Below are 18,648 nucleotides of genomic sequence, written 5' to 3'. Positions count from 1 at the left end.
CCTCATATTCCGCTTGGGAACCCTACAGCCCAACGGTATCAATGTGGACTTTATGAGCTTCAAAATCTCCCCTCCCCCGACCTCATCCCAAGACCGGCCCATCTTGTCCCCGCCTCCTTGACCTGTCTGTCTTTTCTCTGACCTATCCGCTCGTCCCACCTCACTGACCAACCCCCACCCCCACTTCCTATCTACTAGCCTCATCCCCGCCTCCTTGACCCATCCATCTTCCCTCCCACCGAACCACCCCTCCCTTCCCACTGACCAACCCCCATCCCAACTCCCCACCTACACTCACCTTTACTGGCTTCAACTCCGCCTCCTTGACCTGTCCGTCTTCTCTCCACCTATCTGCTCCACTATCCACCTTCTATCATCGCCTCCCCCTCTCTCTCTATTTATTTCAGAGTCCCCTTCCCCTCCCCAATTTCTGAAGAAGGGTCGAGACCCGAAATGTCAGCTTTCCTCCTTCTCTGATGCTGCCTGGCCTGCTGTGTTCATCCAGCTCTACACCTTGTTATCTCAGACTCCAGCATCGGCAGTTCCTACTATCTTTTTCTGAACATTGGAGCTGGTTCCAGCGATCAAAGAGCCTTCTACCACTACTTTTATCACTCAGAACCTCAGTGGTGCACCACACCTCCAGCTATAAATCTCTTGGACCCTTCATTAGTCCTATTCCACTTTCCAGTATTTGCCAGGAAGCATTCTTCCATCAGCCCTTCTGCTATATTATCAATTTTCAGTTTTGTTTGCGCACTACTGTTGACATTCCGATGGCTGCTCTGCCTTGCAACAGTTAAATCCTTGAGTCTGTTTACCTAGATCATCAGTGTTCTGAATCCATGATTAAATAATTCACGATAAGCCTCATAAAAAGAAACTATAGGCACTGTGATTAATTGGTGGACCAGCCAGTCTTTTGAGAAGATGAGAGAAACTGTGATGTGGAGCGAAAATGACAGAAGCTTGTACCAACCTCCACCACTTCCCCCGGCAGTTCATTCCATTCACGCACCACCCTCTGTGTGAAAAAGTTGCCCCTTGGGCCCCTTTTAAATCTTTCCCCTCTCACCTTTAGATTTAGACTTTGCTACTCTGGGGAAAAGACCTTGCCTATTCACCCTATCCATGCGCCCCCATGATTTTATAAACCTCTATGAGGTCACCCCTCTGCCTCTGACACTCCAGGGAAAATAGCCCCAGCCAATTCAGCCTCTCCCTTTTGCTCAAACCCTCCCATCCTGGCAACATCTTTGTAAATCTTTTCTGAACCCTTTCAGGTTTCACGTCCTTCCTACAGCAGGGAGACCAGAGTTGAATGCAGTATTCCAAAAGTGGCCTAACCAATGTCCTGTACAGCCGCAACATGACTTCCCAACTCCTGTACTCAATAGATTGATCAATAAAGGCAGGTGTACCAAACGCCGCCTTCACTATCCTGTCTGCCTGTAACTCTACTTTGAAGGAACAATGAACCTGCATTCCAAGGTCTCTTTGTTCAGCAACACTCCCCAGGACCTTATCATTAAGTATATAAGTCCTGCCCTGATATGCCTTTCCAAAAAGCAGCACCTCACATTTATCTAAATTAATTTTTATCTGCCTATTAATTAATCTCTATCGGCCTATTGGCCCATCTGATCAAGATCTTGTTGTTCTCTGACATAACCTTCTACACTGTCCACTACACTTGCAATTTTGGTGTCATCTGCAAACTTATTAACCATACCTCTTACGTTCACATCCAAATGATTTATATCGATGATGAAAAGCAGTGGACCCAGCACTGATTCTTTTTGCACACCGCTGGTCACAGGGCTGCATCCTGAAAAGCAACCCTCCTCCACCACCCTCTATCTCCTACCTTCGAGTCAGTTCTGTATCTAAATGGCTAGGTCTCCCTGTATTCCATGTGATATAACCTTGTTAACCAGTCTGCCGTGAGGAACCTTGTCAAATGCCTTACTGAAGTCCATATAGATCACGTCCACCGCTCTGGCTTCATCAGTTCTCTTCATTACTTCTTCAAAAAGCTCAATTAAATTCGTGAGACATGATTGTGTACATGGTGAAAAAATTGCAGCTTGCTGCTGTGCAGAGGGATGTGTGTCCTTGTGAATGAATCACAAAAAGGTGAATGCAGGTAGTTAAGATGACAAATAGAATGTTGTTCTTCATCGCTAAAGGAATGGGGTTTAAAAATAGGGAGGTTACACTGGAGCTGTATAAGGTGCTGGTGAGGCCACACCTGGAGTACTGAGTACAGTTTTGGTCTGCTCACTTGAGAAAGGATGTACTGGCACTGGAGGGGATGTAGAGGAGGTTCACTAGGTTGATTCTGGAATTGAGAGGGTTACCTATGAGGAGAGATTGAGAGACTGGGACTGTACTGATTGGAATTTAGAAGAATGAGGAAGATCTTATAGAAATATATAAATTTATGAAGGGGATTGATAAGATAGAAGTAGGCAGGCTGTTTCCACTGGCAGGTGAAACTGGAACAAGGGGACATAGACTCAAAATAAGGGGAGCAGACTTAGGACTGAGTTGAGAAGGAACTTCATCACCCAAAAGGCTGTGAATCTGTGGAATTCCATGCCCAGTGAAGCAGTTAAGGCTTCCTCACTGAATATTTTTAAGGCAAAGATAGATAGATTTTTGAACAGTAAAGGAATTAAGTGTTATGGTGAGTGAGCGGGTAAGTAGAGCTGAGTTCACAAAAAGATCAACCATTATCTAATTGAATGACAGAACAGACTCGACGGGCCAGATGGCCTGCTCCTATTTCTAATATTTTTATGATATGGGCCAAATGCAGGCAGGTGGGACTGGTTTAGTTTGGGAGCATGGTGTGGGAATATGGTCAGTGTGGACTAGTTGAACCAAAGGGTCTGTATCTATTCTGTGCCATTGTATGATTTCATCCCGGGCTTCCCAGTTCAGGGGAGGGACACTGCCACTACTCCACGAGAGGACCCCTATGTCTGCTTTACCCTATTTTTCTAATCAACCTGTTCAGAGATGTTGTTACACACTTCTGGAACAGGTAGGGCTTGAATTCAGGCCTCCTAGTTCAGGAGTACTACTAACCAACACAAGTAACTCATCTGTATAAGCAATTGAATATTTATGTGCAAAGCCCATGGGTCTGCTTCTTTATAAAGGGCTCAGGTGATGAGTTCAAGCTGGGCAAACCATTGCCTGTTACTGAAGGAACTTGTACTCTATCAGCTCCACGAGGAGATTAATTAGTGATTTCCCATGAACCATGTGGGGTTATTACAGTTCCAAAGGCAACATTGATGAGGTTAGATTTGGATTGCTGTTCTTAACAGAGTTAATTAAGAAATATTCCAAGTGAAGACACTGCAAAAACTTCCTTGCATTTTTCACGTAGAGATATGCAATATGCAATACAATCAGCAAACAACCTTCCTTTGCCTTTTGTCACAAAGAGGAAGTTGGGATAGAAGGGAGTGAAGTTAAATTATGGGACAGGGATTTACTGATTGATGTAATGTGTTTCCCTTTTATCCCGTTCTTTACTTAAAAAGGCTGAGGCATGTTCCCAAACCATCAATCTTAGAAATAAACCCATAGTAAAATTCTGTAATATTGAATCAAAGTTTATAAATAAACTTTTAAAATGTGGGAGAATTGCTTTGTCACTTCATGTACTTTTGTGTTTGTGTCCAAGGTAATGTAAGGAATTGAAATGGCAGCTTAGAAAAAGGTGTTTGCAGTGAAGAGGTTTAAATCACAAACATTGAAACAGGAGTAAGCTATTTGGCTGCTTGAGCCTGCTGAGCCATTCAATAGGATCATGGCTGATCCAACATTCCTCAAGTCCATTTTTTTGCCCTTTCCTGTGACCCTTTATTCCCCTATTGGTCAAGAATCTTTATCGCAGCCTTAAATATACACAAGAACTCTGTCTGCACAGCTCTCTCTGGCAAGGAGATCCAAAGGCACTCAACCCACTGAGAGAAGAAATTCTACCTTATTTTGCTCTTAAATTGGAACCCCTTTATTCTGAGACAATGCTTTCTGGTCCTAGACTCTCCCTGGGAGGGGAAACGTCTTCTCAGCGTTTACCCAGTTAAGCCCCTTGAGAATCCTGTATGATTTATTGAGATCACCTCTCATTCTACTAAACTTCAGTATTTTCTGATGAAGGGTCTAGGCCCAAAACGTCAGCCTTTCTGCTCCTATGATGCTGCTTGGCCTGCTGTGTTCATCCAGCTCTGCACCTTGTTGTCCCAACCCTGTTTAACTTTTGCTCAGAAAACAATCCCTTCACACCAGGATAATCTTAGTGACCCTCTGAACCACCTCCAAAGAAGTGTTATCTTTCCTTAAATAAGGGGACCAAAACTGCTTACTCCAGATGTGGTCTCATCAGCATCTCGTACAGTTTCAGTAAAACTCTTATACTCCAAACTCCTTGAAATAAAGGCCAACATTCCATTAGCCTTGCAGATTATCTGCTGCACCTTTGTGCGAGCTTTATATATTTCTTGCACAAGTTTTCCCTAAGTCTCTTTGTGTTGGAGCTTTCTGCAGTTTTTCTCCATTTAAATAATATTCTGTTCTTTTGTTCTCCCTTCAAAATGAACAACTTCGCATTTTCTCACCTGGTACTCCATTTGCCAATTTTTTGGCCACTTACTTAATCTATCAATATTTCTCTGTAAACTGTTTGTATCCTTCTCAAAACCTGCCTTTCTACCTATTTTTGTGTCATCTGCACATTTGGCTCCCATGCATTCACTCTCTTCCTCCAAGTTGTTGGGGGAGGCTTGCTGATGACATTGTGTGACCAGCGATGATGATGAAGTTATTAGAATGGGAGTTACAGAGGTGAACTCTCCGATAAGTATGGAGGAGTATAGGGAACGAAAAGACTGTGGTCGAACACTTTGGATTTGCGTGGATGGGTGTAGTTCTAACAACACTCGAAACTTGATAGCATGCAAGATGAGGCAGTCCACTTGAATGTCAACCCCTAGCATTCCATGCAGTTCCCTAAGCTGTGATTCCCCCCTACTGCTCGAATGTTAAGGGCAAATGAGGAATGAGAACACAATCAGTACTGCTGCAAGCTGTGCGCAGTACTGATTTGAAACTATATCGCTGTTGTTTCAACATTACTTGATCAGATTCTTGGAAATTTGTTACAGTGGTGTGGGTGTACTTAATCCACATGGACTGTAGTGATTTCAAGAAGATGGTTTGCCATTGAATGCATAATAAAATCAGGCTCATAACTGAAGAACAAATAAAAGGAAGAGGTTCCTTTACTTCACTTAACCTGTGCTCGAGCTGGCCTGCACTATTTTATGGTGTTGTGATTAGAACCAGGGCCAGATGGATCTCATTGACTATGAGATCCTTCATTGGGATTGTTGACTTGGACCAATCAGGGAGCCTTGGCTGACAGATATAAATTGGAGATTCAAAGTTCTCTTCATTCAAGGGACTGGCTCCGAGCTGGCTGGTCGGTCAGAACTTATGTACTGTGCACATGTAAATAAAGGATGACTGGGGATGGGATACCTGCCTCCTTGGAATTATTTCAGATGGGAACAGCATGGAAGGAGCTTTACTCTCTACCTAATGCTGTGCTGTGCTGGTCCTGGAGGTGTCGATAAGGCAGTGTAGAACAAGCTATGCTGTAACTAACCTTGTGCTGTACTTGCCGAGGGAATGTTTGACATGGGCAATGTAGACTGAGCTTTACTCTATGTCCCCACTCTGTGTTGTACCTTACTTGAGAGCTTTTTATGTGAACTGTGTAGAGAGAACCTTAGTCTGCATTTTAATGTTGTACTACACCTAGCCTGGGAATTTTGAGCTTTCCATTTATTCTAATGCCTTGTTATACCTGTCCTGCGAGTGTTTGATGGGAATGGTGTCGAGGCATCTTTACTCCTAAACTAACGCCATGGTGTACCTCCCTGGGAGTGTTTGTTCAGGACAGGGAGCTTTACTTTCAGTTTAAAATAGTAGAGGGAAGCTTTACTTTGTATCTAACTTCACGCTGTCCCTGTCATAGAATCATACAGAATAGAAACAGGCCCATTGGCCCAACTTATCCATGCTGATCAGGTTTTCCAAACTGAACTGGTCCCATTTGCTTGCATTTCACCCATATCCCTCTAAATTTTTCCTACCCATGTACCTGTCCAAATGTCTTTTAAATGTTGTCATCGTACTTGCCTCTACCACTTCCTCTCACAGCTCGTTTGATATACACATCACCCTCTATGTGAAAAAGTTCCCCTTCAGGTCCCTTTTAAATCTTTCTCCTCTTATCTTAAACCTATGCCCTCTTGTTGTGGGCTCCCCTACCCTGGGAAAAAGACCTTGACCATTCATCTTATTTATGCCTCTTATGATTTTATACATTTCTATAAGGTCACCCCTCAACCTCTGGAATGTTTGGGGACACTCAAGGGAGCTTTGCTTTCAATTTAAAAGAGTTGAGGTGCTTTATTCTATCTAACCCTTTGGTGGAATTGTTTGATGTGGACAGGATTGAGGAGGCTTTAAACTATCTCATCAGTGTTTGTCTTATGTCACATTTTATTTGGATTTCAAATGCTGTTCACAATAGATGAAGAGAATGTTTATCGAGTTGTTTCTCTTGGGAGTGGAAATGAAACTAGAAACTGTCAACTATAAGACACTGGGTGTAGACAAATTAGAACAGCCCACACAGTCTACAATTGGCCTTTGTAAATAAAATTATGAGCGGAGATATCTGTAAGAAATGGAAATAAATGCATCTGTGCAAACAGCTCTGGGAAATAAGAGGACGGAACTGCAGGAAAGGATCAGTACTTAATGTCAAGATTTTGACAGCTGCCATCAAATCATTACAATAATCTTAAGATAATATGATGTTAATTTGATGAAGCTTTGAACAGAGATAGATCTCCCCCAGCTCAGCACCAGAATCCATGCAACAGCTTCAGTCCTAATAGATGGTAACTGGTGAGTTTTGTGCTCTAGTTAGTTGGTACGCTGCAGCAAGGAGATATGTCAGCGTTTTTGTCATTTCTATAGCGGGTGCCCATGCTGTCCTTTGTTGCTTTCAGTAGAGATGGCCAAGAACCTGCACTTCAGCTTTGTTCACCAGGCAATGAATAAATGAGAAGGCACTGCAGACACTTGATTAAATTTTCAGGCTGACACTCGTTTCTTGCAGAGGAAGCAACTTGCTGTCAGCAGGCCCATCTTTAAGAAGAAGACAAAGTTTAGAACAGGATAATGTTGTTCGGATCATGGATCAGTTAAAAAGCATTAACAAAGAGTAGCCAGCAACAAGACATTTAAGTTGTGAAACTAATCAGTGAAGTACTGAAAGGATCAGGGATGGGGTCTGAGCTCAGTCATTGGTAATGATTCGGGCAGAGACAGAGAACATTTAATGCAAGATTTCTAAGGATACAAGAGGACAAACAAGGCATGACGAGATATAGACAGTTAGTGAGTGGGTAACCAGGTGATTGATTGAGTATTATGTAGAGAAATGTGATGTTATTCATTTTGGCAGTAATAGAAGAATAGAATATTTTTTAAAGGGCATGCAACATGGAAATGTACATTCTCAGCAGGACATTTTATGCCCACCTCTAATTATCCTCAGGAAGGTGGCAATGATCTGCCTTGTCGAACTGCTGTCGTACTTAGAACCTGAGTAAGGGTGTTCAGGATTTGGAGCAGTGGCAGCAAAAGAAAGCAAAGGAGGTATAGTTCCAAGTCAAGATGGTGTATGTCTTGGAGTGGAACCTGTATGGTATTCCTATGTATCTACTGCTCTTGCTTTTGATAGTAAAAGGTTTGGATTTGGAAGGTGCAGCAGTAAAGAGGCACTGAGTGCACTTGTGTGAGGAGGAAATGACACATTGATATTCCCTGCAACAATAAGGACATCTGAGGAGTTTGATGACACCAAATGTGGGGTTTTGTGCACGGTTTTGGTCTTTGTCCATCAGGAAAGATTTACTTGCTTTGAAGGTAGTGCCATGAAGATTCATGACCTTTGCTCCTGGATTGATGATAGGCTGAGTAAAATCGATCTGACTGCTTTATGGAATTGGAAATATGAGAGATATTCTACCTGAAACATGCATTGTTTTGAATGGACTTGGGAAGAGAGACACTGAGTTGGTGTCTCTGCTGGTTGGGGAATCTAGAACAAGAGGGCATATTCTCAGGATAAGAGGATGATAATTTAGAGATAAGATGAAAAATTACTATTGCCAAAGAGTTGTGAATCCTTGGAGTTTTCTCCCTTTTTGAAGCTTGTTATTGACCATATTCAAGGCTGAGAGGATTTGTACTGTATCAGAGAATGAATCCACAGTGCATTCCCATTTATTACACTGCAAATGGTGAAAACTGTAAAACCTGAGATCTTGGTAAATGTCACGAACTGGTCTTAAAAAGAACTGGCAAGGTTAATGAAATATGGAGAGAAATATAATATTTAAACAATGAAAAGCCTGGATAAACCACACTTTCAACCACTGTGAACACCTTTGTGAAGATATATAAATCTTGAAGGGACTGCAGTGAACAGTTCAGGGAGCGGGGCACAAGACTCGCAAAGCTTGACCTCTAAGAAAGAGAATGCAACCCAGTTTTGTGTTTCCTTGCATTTATAAATTTGACTGGTGGACTTACGCAATGTCTTCAAGCTATTGAGGAGAACGGATTGAGTCAACTGAGAAACTATTCAAGTGGATATGTAGAGATTTATTAGAAATCCTGGAGAATCTAGATAGAGTGGACAGCCAGAGACTTATTCCTAAGGTGGAGGTAGCTATTACGAGGGGCACAGTTTTAAAGTGAGTCGAGGCAGATATAGGGGAGACGTCTGAGGTAGGTTCTTTACTCAGAGAGTGGTAGGGCCGTGGAACACATTGCCGGAGAGGGTAGTAGAGTTGGCCTCATGAGGGGCATTTAAGCGGCTATTAGATAGGCATATGGATGATAGTATAAGGTAGGGGTGGAGGTTAGATAGACCTTAGGTTTAGGGTAAAAGTTCGGCACAACATTGTGGGCCGAAGGGCCTGTGCTGTGCTGTACTGTGACAACAAGGTGTAGAGCTGGATGAACACAGCAGGCCAAGCAGCATCAGAGGAGCAGGAAAGCTGATGTTTCAGGTCTAGACCCTTCTTCAGAAATGGGGGAGGGGAAGGGGATTCTGAAATAAATAGGGAGAGAGGGGGAGGCGGATAGAAGATGGATAAAGCAGAAGATAGGTGGAGAGGAGACAGACAGGTCAAGGAGGCGGGGTACTGTACTGTTCTATGTTCTATGTTTTTAATCTAGGATTTGAGGGCATATAATCTGAGAGTTGGAGTCAGACCTTTCAGAAAGCAAATTAGCAAAGGAACAAAGCGTGATGCAGTTTGAGAACTCTTCCCACATGCTGCATCAACCGTCAATTGTAAACCTGAATTTGATATTTCTCTCTCCAAAGTCACAAAAGAACATGGGTGTGAGCTGGATCAAGGGGCCAGTTCCCAGATCAGCTACCACCCCCCTGAAATGTGGCAGAGGTTGGAGGAGCTGTATGGCGTCCTGTTGTTGCAGTATTGGGCAACAGTTTACTCTCTGGGGTATGTGTGAAAGATCTGATGGCTCTGTAACATCACTGATCAGACGAGTGGTGTTGATACCTGGATCCTTGAGCTGTATTTATCCCACCACAACAAACAAAGCCAATTATGAGGCCGTTATCACATTTACTGTTTGAGCGATGCTTCTGTGTCAAATGAACTGCCTTGTTTCCTGTAATGACAACTGTGATTGCACTTGGCTGTAATGTATTGGGGCGTTGTTAGGTCCTGAAAGGCGTCAGATAAAGGCACGTTGTTTCTTTAAGTCTGCGTGGCAGGTTCAGGGGAGACCACTGAGCCGGAGGTTGGACAGGAGCTGCTCAGGAAAAGGATAGCTGTGTGTGCCGGACCCCCGGGCGTATTTTAAAAGCAGGGCCCGATGCACTGGCACATGAGAAGAAAAGCTTGTTGCTGCACTTGGATTGTCGGCGAGTGCCCCTTTTCTAACCTATCACCGCACATTGCAGAGCTGTTGTCAGACAGAGGCTCGGTACTGCAGTATCTGCTGAGAAATCCCCCCTTGGCAGCTGAAGGAACTTTGAACTGGCCGCTGTCAGCGTCAACTGGAAGCCAGGTAGGTGATAAAACAACTCAGAGCGGTCACCACAAAGCAGCCTGCTGCGTGCCCTCGCTGACACTCGCTTTGATTTTCATTTCTGTCAGAGAGTCCGTCTGCTTTCTGAAGGTGGCCCGAGGCCTTTGGGACCAATATCCCCCTCTCTACAGCTGGACAGACGTTAGTCCCTGACAGTTCAACCATCAAAAGAAAAGCTCCAGCCGCTCTGCGTTCTGTGAGGATCGGAGGGAGAGAAAGACAGCGGTGTCCATAAAGCAGCAGACCTGTGGAAACAAGACGGTGAGACTCGCAGCTCTTGCTGCTGCTGTGTGTTTGTGTGTGTGTGTGAGAGAGATCGAGACACTTCAGCTCAGGACACACTGCACTCGAATGTTTCCGTTCCTGTCCTTTTAGTGGTTAAGTGGCCTCCGCTCTGTTAATGCATATGGATCTCTCATGAGCCTCTGCATGTTCCTGATTTTTTTTTGTGTCACGTCCTGCGGAGAAGGGAGAGGAAATGTCTCCGTGTGTGCTAACTGCAGAATAAATGCAGCAGCAATCTCCAAGAGACAATATAGCCCAGGCTTTGCCCAGAGTTGTGTCTGTGAAAGATTTTGTTTTAAGCAGCCGTCATATTATTCTGTCATCTTGTGGTTCTGATAAATATTTCATGTAAAAGGTAATTACAGAGAGGAAAAAAAATAAATCCAGGTGTAAGGAGAACACATCTCAGCGGTGACGCGGTGAAAGATATGGAAATGTTTGATGACCAGGTTATTGGGTGTGATTATAGAATACTATAGCACGGAAGGAAGTCCATTGTACCTTTACTGGCGCTTTGAAACAATCTAATCCAACCAATCCATTTCCCCTGCTCCACCAATGTTGATTTGCTAACTGACAGCCTGCAGGGCAGTTCAAACCAGTAAGACTACCTAATTAAGATGCTGAAAATGGATAAAATAGGGTTCACAGGGAAAAAAAAACACTTTCACAGAATCTGAGGGGCTTGAAATGTTTCTTTTGTAGCAAGATGAGATCTGGAATATGCTGCATGAAAGCTGTGGGAAACCGTTTGAACAGGCACTTTGGGATGGGAATGGGATAAATATTTGAAGACAAAGTTTGCATTTACCTAGAGTGCTACATTTGACCACGAGATCATTTTCAAATGTTATGCAGTCAATGAAGTACTTTTGGCAGTCAGAAGAAAGACCACAAACGTGCGTCCATCAAGTTTCCACAAACACTGATGTGATCATGGCATCAGCTGGTTTTTCGGTGTTATTTGAGGCAGAAGTATAAGCAAGGTCGTAGAGTTTCGCTCACCTGGAAAAAATCGCAGGGCTGTGGGGAAAGAGGCAGCAGACGGGACTGATTTGGGTCATTCAGGAACTAGGACAGGATCGATTTCCTGAACATTTTTTGAGAGACCTCCCTGGTGGGAAGAACAAACAGAGTAAGGGGGCATCATTAAAAATACAGCAAGGTCAACGACGAGTAATAATTTTCGGAGAAAGCATTGTAGAAATGTAGCCCACTCTTCTGCCCCCGACTCACTGTCAGACTCTCTTACTCACGCTGTCCTACTCGTGCTGTCTCCATGTTGAGGAAAGGACATAACTGCTCTGAATTTTGGCATGGCCTGAAAATTGCAGCTCTGAGCAAAGATTTTATAGGTTGGGAGATAGTGGGAACTGCCGATGCTGGAGAATCTGAGATAATAAAGTGTAGAGCTGGATGAACAGAAATTTCTGAAGAAGGGTCCAGACCCGAAACGTCAGCTTTCCTGCTACTCTGACGCTGCTTGGCCGCTGTGTTCATCCAGCTCTACACCTTGTTATCTCTTTTATAGGTTGGGGTTGCTTTCCTTCGAAAAGAGTGGTGACTCATTTAAGGTGTACAAAATAATGAGCAGGTTAGAGTGGACAGGGCAGACCTGTTTCCCGTGGAGGGGATGTTAGTTACCTCAGGGCACCGTGTTAAGCTGATTGGCTCAAGGATTCGAGGGGATAAAATGAGAAACACCTTCGCCTTCACCCAGCTGGCGGCTGTGTCTGGAATTCACTGCCTAGTTTCGTAATTCAGGCGGAAACCTTCAAGCATTTTGAAAGGAGCCTGGCTCAGCCCTTGAAACATTGTAACCTGCAGGCTACAGAACTGTTGTTGAATGCCTGGCCTCTTTCTGTGGCAGAATTTTCCTATGCTTCAACGTGTGTCTCTCTGAACTGCTTCAAATGGAGATCAAAATTGTATAAGGTACTCTCGATGGGATCTCACTTCAGTCAAATGTTCTGTACAACTGTAGTAAAACATCGCTATGTTTATGTTCCATTCTTGTTTCTATAGACAACAAAAATCTTTCTTGCCCTTGTCAGCACTTGTACATGGAATTCTTTTTTATTTGTGGATCAGGATCCTGCTATTTCCACTTTGAAATTCTGCAAACTCTTTCGAATTAAATAATACGCTATTTTTCTATTCAACCTGCCAAAGTGCCAAGTCTTCTTTCATAATACTACACCTGCTGATTTTTTTGTCTGCTGGTGTAGCTTATCTATAATGCTGTACAGACTTCATATGTCCTCTTGTCGTTTAGTTTCTGGACTGTCTTTGTGTCATCGGCAAATTTAGGATTCGTACATTCGCTTCAATCAGGCAGATTGCAAATAGTTGAGGCCCCAGCCCAGATCTCTGTGATAGGTCCCTCGTTGCAGTTTGCCAATCTGGAAATGACCTGTTTAAGTCTACTCTCGGTTTCATGTTTGTTCATCAATCCTCTACCAATGCTAATATGGTACAACCACTCCACCATGAGTTACATGTCAAGTGCCTTCTGTGAATCCAATTCCATATTTTTTGAATGTTGCTTGTTAGTCCTTCAAAGAACTCCAGTAAATTGGTTAAACATGATTTTCCCTTCATAACCCTATATTGGCTGTGCTGCAGTCTACTTGCAAACAGTTTCCTTCAACAAGATGTCAAGCCATTTGGCTTGTCGTTTCTTGAGTCAATAGATGTGAGGTTAGAAAAGCACAGCAGGCCAGACAGCATCCAAGGAGCAGGCAAGTCAATGCTACAGGCCAAAATCCTTCATCAGGACTGTAGTTTCTTGCTTTTTGTCTTCTTCTTTTATTCCCTCTTGTTTAGATGTGGTTGGCTGAAATTATTGAAGTTGAAAGGAAGCATGACCATTTCATTGCTGCCATTGCCCACAGCAGTAGTGGTTAGGCCTTGTATTCAGCCATCTAACCCCTGAGTTGTTTGCCTTCCTTCCATGATACATCTGCTTCACTAGGTTTCTGCTCACCTCTAAGGTTTTCCTTAAAACAAACCTTTGGTCTTCTGTCCTAATAGTTCTGACGAAATGTAAACCCTATGCACAGATCCTGCCTAAGTATTTCCTGCTTTTTGTGTTACTATTTAAGATTTCCGGCATCTGTGTTATTTTGCTTTAATACTCCTTGGCTTACATTATTTCAAGTGTAGTGTTTTAATTGCTAAGTTGGAGGCCACTTGAATGCAAGTGTTTCATGTTGAGTTTAAGTCATATGTTTGTCAACATTATGAGAAACTGTTATCCAGCCATGAGTGGTTACATTGGAAGTGTTATGGCCCAAACCAGCAACCCAGCACCCCCCTCCTGCCCCAGATATATATTAGAGATAAAGTGCTGTGTTGCCAATATGATTCGATTAGTCCACCAGTAGGCTTTAATCAAAACACACTCTATTCTTACAACACAGTTAAAATGCAAAACTTAATTGGTGTAACTCTTAAAGGCACAGTACTGTCACACATATAGCTCAGAAACAGGCCATTTGCCCAAACCAGTCTGTACTGGCATCAGTAACTGAGCCTGCCCAGCCCACTGGTGGAGAGAATTCCATGGATTTACCGCCCTCTAAGTGAGGAAACTACTCATTACAGTCTAAATGGCTTTCCCCTTATTCTGTAGATAATTACTAATTCACTGAAAAGATGTGCTGACAGGTGGATAGTTAATATAATTCCTACATTTAAGAACACGTTAAGCCTAATATCAGTGGCAGGAAAAAAAACAGTGCGACTTTCGCTAAAGGATATAATAATAAAACATGAAGTAAAGAAGCTAGAATAGTGATAGGCGGAATGAAAGGCAAAAATGAAAACAGTGCTTGACCAACCTTACTGATTTTTAAAAGATATGTATGACACAAAGAATAAATTATGTTAATATGATGGATGTAACCTTCAAAACCACTTTCATAAAATGTCACATAATAGATCAATGAATCAGATCTGAGATGTCCAGGGCAAATGGCCAAGTGGTTTGCTCACTAGCTTCAAGACTCAAATCCGAGAGTAGGAGTAAAGCGAGTTCTTCAGAGTAGCAGTCAATGGGAACCCAAGGATCTGGGTTGAGAGCGCTGCTTTTCACAATTGACATTTACAGTTTGCACATGGTAATGAAAAACACAATTTCAAAATTTGCTGATGTGACCTAATTTGGGAGATTATTAATACTGAGAAGAGCTTCAAAAAATTGCAGGATGACACAAATGAACTTGAATGATAAGCAAGTAATAGGTAGGCAAAGTTGAATACAGATTAGTATGTGGTAGTGGAGTTTGGGAGAAAGAGTAGGGAAGGATCGATACTTGCAAGGTGTCAGAAGAGGTTGTAAAGGAGCACAGGGATCTCTGAGTCCAAATACGTTAAACACAAAGCTTTCAACATTCAGGATGGTGTCTACCTTGCAACCTGCTTATGTCAGGTCTCACAGGGGAAAGTGCACTGACACTCAAGCCCCACTACTCCTGCGGTCATCACAGAAGTTGAAGATTCAGGATGGTATGTTACCTCCGGGTGCTAGGGTCAAGAATATCTTGGAACAGCAACACAACATTCTTGAGTGGGAGGATGAACAGCCAATGGTCGTGGTATCCTTCAGTAACAATGACCTAGATTTAATAAAAGGAATGAGGTCCTAAAAGCAGATGTAGAGAGTTATGAAGCAAGTTTAAAAGTAAGACCTCAAAGGCAGTGATCTCAGGTTTGCAAAGGGGTGGGTTTTAAATTCCTGGGACTTTGGAACCAGTTCTGGGGATGGTGGGATCCACTGGATGGGCAGGACTGGAGTTGATGTCCTGTGGGAAGTATTTGCAAGTGCATTTGACGAGGGTTTAAACTATAAGAACAGGGGTTTGGGAACCTATACAGGGAGACAGAAGAGAGGGAAAGGAAAGCAAAAACAAAAGACAGAATGGGAAATAACCGGTACGCAGACCCTATTCAAGGGCAAGAATCAAACAGGGCCACTGTGCAAAGAAATATAAAAGGGACTAAGAATGTTAAAAAGACAAGCCTTGAGGCCTTTTGTCTTAATGCACACACCATTTATGATAACGTGACTGAATTAGTCATGCAAATAGATATAAACAGGTATTATATAGTTAGGATTATAGATGTGGCTGCAGCAGGACCAGGGTTGGAAATTGAATATCTGGGGGTATTCAGTATTTAGGAAGGATGGACAAAGAGGAAATGGAAATGGATTTAAGAGGACGTTAATGCAATACTAAGGAACAATATCCGGTGAAGAATCTGTCTGGATATAGGGCAGCACGGTGGCTCAGTGGTTAGCACTGCTGCCTCACAATGCCAGGGACCCCAGGTTTGATTCCAGCTTTGTCTGTGTGGAGTTTGCACATTCTCTCTGTGTCTGTGTGGGTTTCCTCCAGGTGCCCTGGTTTCCTCCCACAATCAAAAGATGTGCAGGTTAGGTGGATTAGGCATGGGAAATGCTGGGTTACAGGGAAAGGATAAGGGATTGAGTCTGGGTGGGATGCTGTTTGGAGGGGCAATGTGGACTTGTTGGGCCAAATGGCCTGTTTCCACACTCTAGGGATAAACAAAAAAAATTTTAGGAACATCAAGGGCGCAGAAAACTATAGTTTCGGGCAAAAACCCTGAACTGTAGTGGTAACTTGGGAAAGTTATTAAACAGGAAATTAGAGACTCAAACAATAAAGATAAATCTGTGATTATGGGTGACTTTAATCTGCATATAGATTGGTCATATAAAATCAGTAACAGTGCTGTAGAGGAAGAATTCCTGGAATATTTTAGGAATTTTTTTTGGATCAATATATTGAGGAACCAACTGGAGAACTGGGTGACTTAGATGAGGTATGGTGTAAAGAGACAGTACTAATTCGCAATCTAATTGTATAATGCCCATTGGGTAAGAATGACTATAAAATGATAAAGTTCTTCATTAAGGTGAAGAGTGATGTACTTGATTCTGAGATGAGGGTCCTGAAACTAAATAAAGGAAACTACAATGATGTGACGTGCGAGTTGGCTATGATAAGTTGGGGAAGGTGACTTTAAAGTGATGAATATGCATAGGGGATGGAAAATATTTAAAAGACTGCATGGATGAACTGTAAGAATTCCTGTCTAACACAAAACTAAATCGGGAAAGGCACAGTGGTTACCACTGCTGCCTCATAGCTCCAGTGACCTGGGTTTGATTCCAGCCTTGGGTGTCTGTGTGGAGTTGAATGTGCAGGTTTAAAATGGGGTTTAAAAACCCATCCATAAGACATAGGAGCAGATGTTGGGCTATTCAGTCCATTGAGTCTGCTCCACCATTCAATAATGACTGATAAGCTTCTCAACCTCATTCTCCCACTTTCTCCCCGTAATCCTTGATCTCCTTGACAATCAATAACCTATCTATCTTCATCTTAAATACACTCAATAACCTGGCCTCCACAGACTTCTGTGACAGTGAATTCCATAGATTCACCACTGTCTGGCTGAAGAAGTTTCTCCTTATCTCTGTTCTAAAAGGTCTTCCCTGTACTCTAAGGCTGTGCCCTCAGGTCCTAGACTCTCCTACCAATGGAAGCATCTTCCCAACATCCACTCTGTCCAGGCCATTCAGTATTCTGTAAGTTACAATTAGATCCCCCCTCATCCTTTTAAACACCATTGAGTACAGACCCAGAGTCCTCAAACATTCCTCATATGTTAAGCTTCTCATTCCTGGGACCATTCTTGTGAACCTCCTCGAACCCGCGCAAGGACCAGTACATCTTTCCTGAGGTATGGGGCCCAGATTGCACACAATACTCCAAATGTGGCCTGACCAGATCCTTATAGAGCCTCAGAAATACATCCCTGCTTTTATATTCATGTCCTCTGCATTTGCCTTCCTGACTACTGACTCAACCTACAAGTTTATCTTGAGAGAATCCTGGGTCATGGGGGTTGGGGTGTCTGTCCTTGTAGGGTGCCCTTTGGAGGGGTGGTTCAGACTTGATGGGTCAAATGGCCTCTACCTGCACTGGAGGGATTCTATGATGCTATGACTGTGACTATCAAAGGAAATTGGAGGTGGTATTGGATCAAGCAAACTTGAAGATGGGAGCACTTTTCATTTCGGCAAAGGAGTACAAAGAGACTGATTAAGAAGGGGAAAATAGAAATTGAGACTAAGCTTGCATGGAACGTTCAAGCTGGCTGTAAGAACTGATAAAGATATGCAAACATAATGATCTGTTAAGACAAGACAAATGTAGGTTCCTTAAGATCAGGAACAGGTAAGTTTTAGTGGAGAACAAACAGATGGCAGACCAATTAAATACACACTTCAATTCTGTCTTCACAAAGGAGGACACAAGTAACATCCTATAATTGTTGGGAATACAGGGTTTAGTTAGAGGTAGTAGCTGAAAGAAATCATTATTAGTAAAGGAATAATGTTGGGAAAGAGATGGGATTAAAGGCCAATAAATCCCGAGGCCCTGATAATCTAATCTACATCCTGTAGCACAGTACTTCAGGAGTGGCTTTGAAGGAGTGGATGCATTGGTGGTCATCTTTCAAAATCGTAGACTCTGAAATAGTTACTGTGAATTGGTGGGTAGCTAATATAACCCCACTATTTATAAAAGGCAATAGAGAGAAAACAGGAAATTAAAGTTTGGTTAGCATGAAATTAACAGTGGGGAAAATGCTGGAGTCCATTGTGCAAGAGTCAGTAGCTAAACACTTAGAAAATGGTGTTAAAATCGAATCAGAGATAGTAGGAACTGCAGATGCTGGAGAATCCGAGACAACAAGGTGCAGGGCTGGATGAACACAGCAGGCCAAGCAGCATCATAGGAGCAGAGAGGCTGACGTTTCGGGCCTAGACCCTTCATCAGAAAAGGGGGAGGGGAAGGGGGTTTTGAAATAAATAGGGAGAGAGTGGGAGGCGGATAGAAGAGGGATAGAGGAGAGGATAGGTGGAGAGGAAACAAACAGGTCGAAGAGGCGGGGATGGGGCCAGGAAAGGTTCCTTAGAAGAGGTTTCGCAGTGGGGTTAAAATCGAATCAGAGATAGTAGGAACTGCAGATGCTGGAGAATCCGAGACAACAAGGTGCAGGGCTGGATGAACACAGCAGGCCAAGCAGCATCATAGG

At 43.0% G+C, this 18,648-nt stretch overlaps 1 protein-coding gene across 1 annotated transcript in view; it reads left to right on the top strand.

Annotated features, from left to right (window-relative positions):
- Positions 1-10,123: 10,123 nt before the first annotated feature.
- Positions 10,124-18,648, top strand: part of LOC109926604 (neuropeptide Y receptor type 1-like) — a 25,703-nt gene continuing 17,178 nt past the window's right edge. Inside the window, exons 1-2 of the mRNA XM_048618757.1 lie at positions 10,124-10,209; positions 10,299-10,491. The gene's annotated coding sequence lies outside the window, so the exon portion shown is untranslated. The remainder of the gene's footprint in view (positions 10,210-10,298; positions 10,492-18,648) is intronic.

Source organism: Rhincodon typus, chromosome 40 (assembly GCF_021869965.1).
Source record: "Rhincodon typus isolate 14 chromosome 40, sRhiTyp1.1, whole genome shotgun sequence".
NCBI lineage: Eukaryota > Metazoa > Chordata > Chondrichthyes > Orectolobiformes > Rhincodontidae > Rhincodon > Rhincodon typus.
This window is presented reverse-complemented; position numbering and strand designations above follow the sequence as displayed.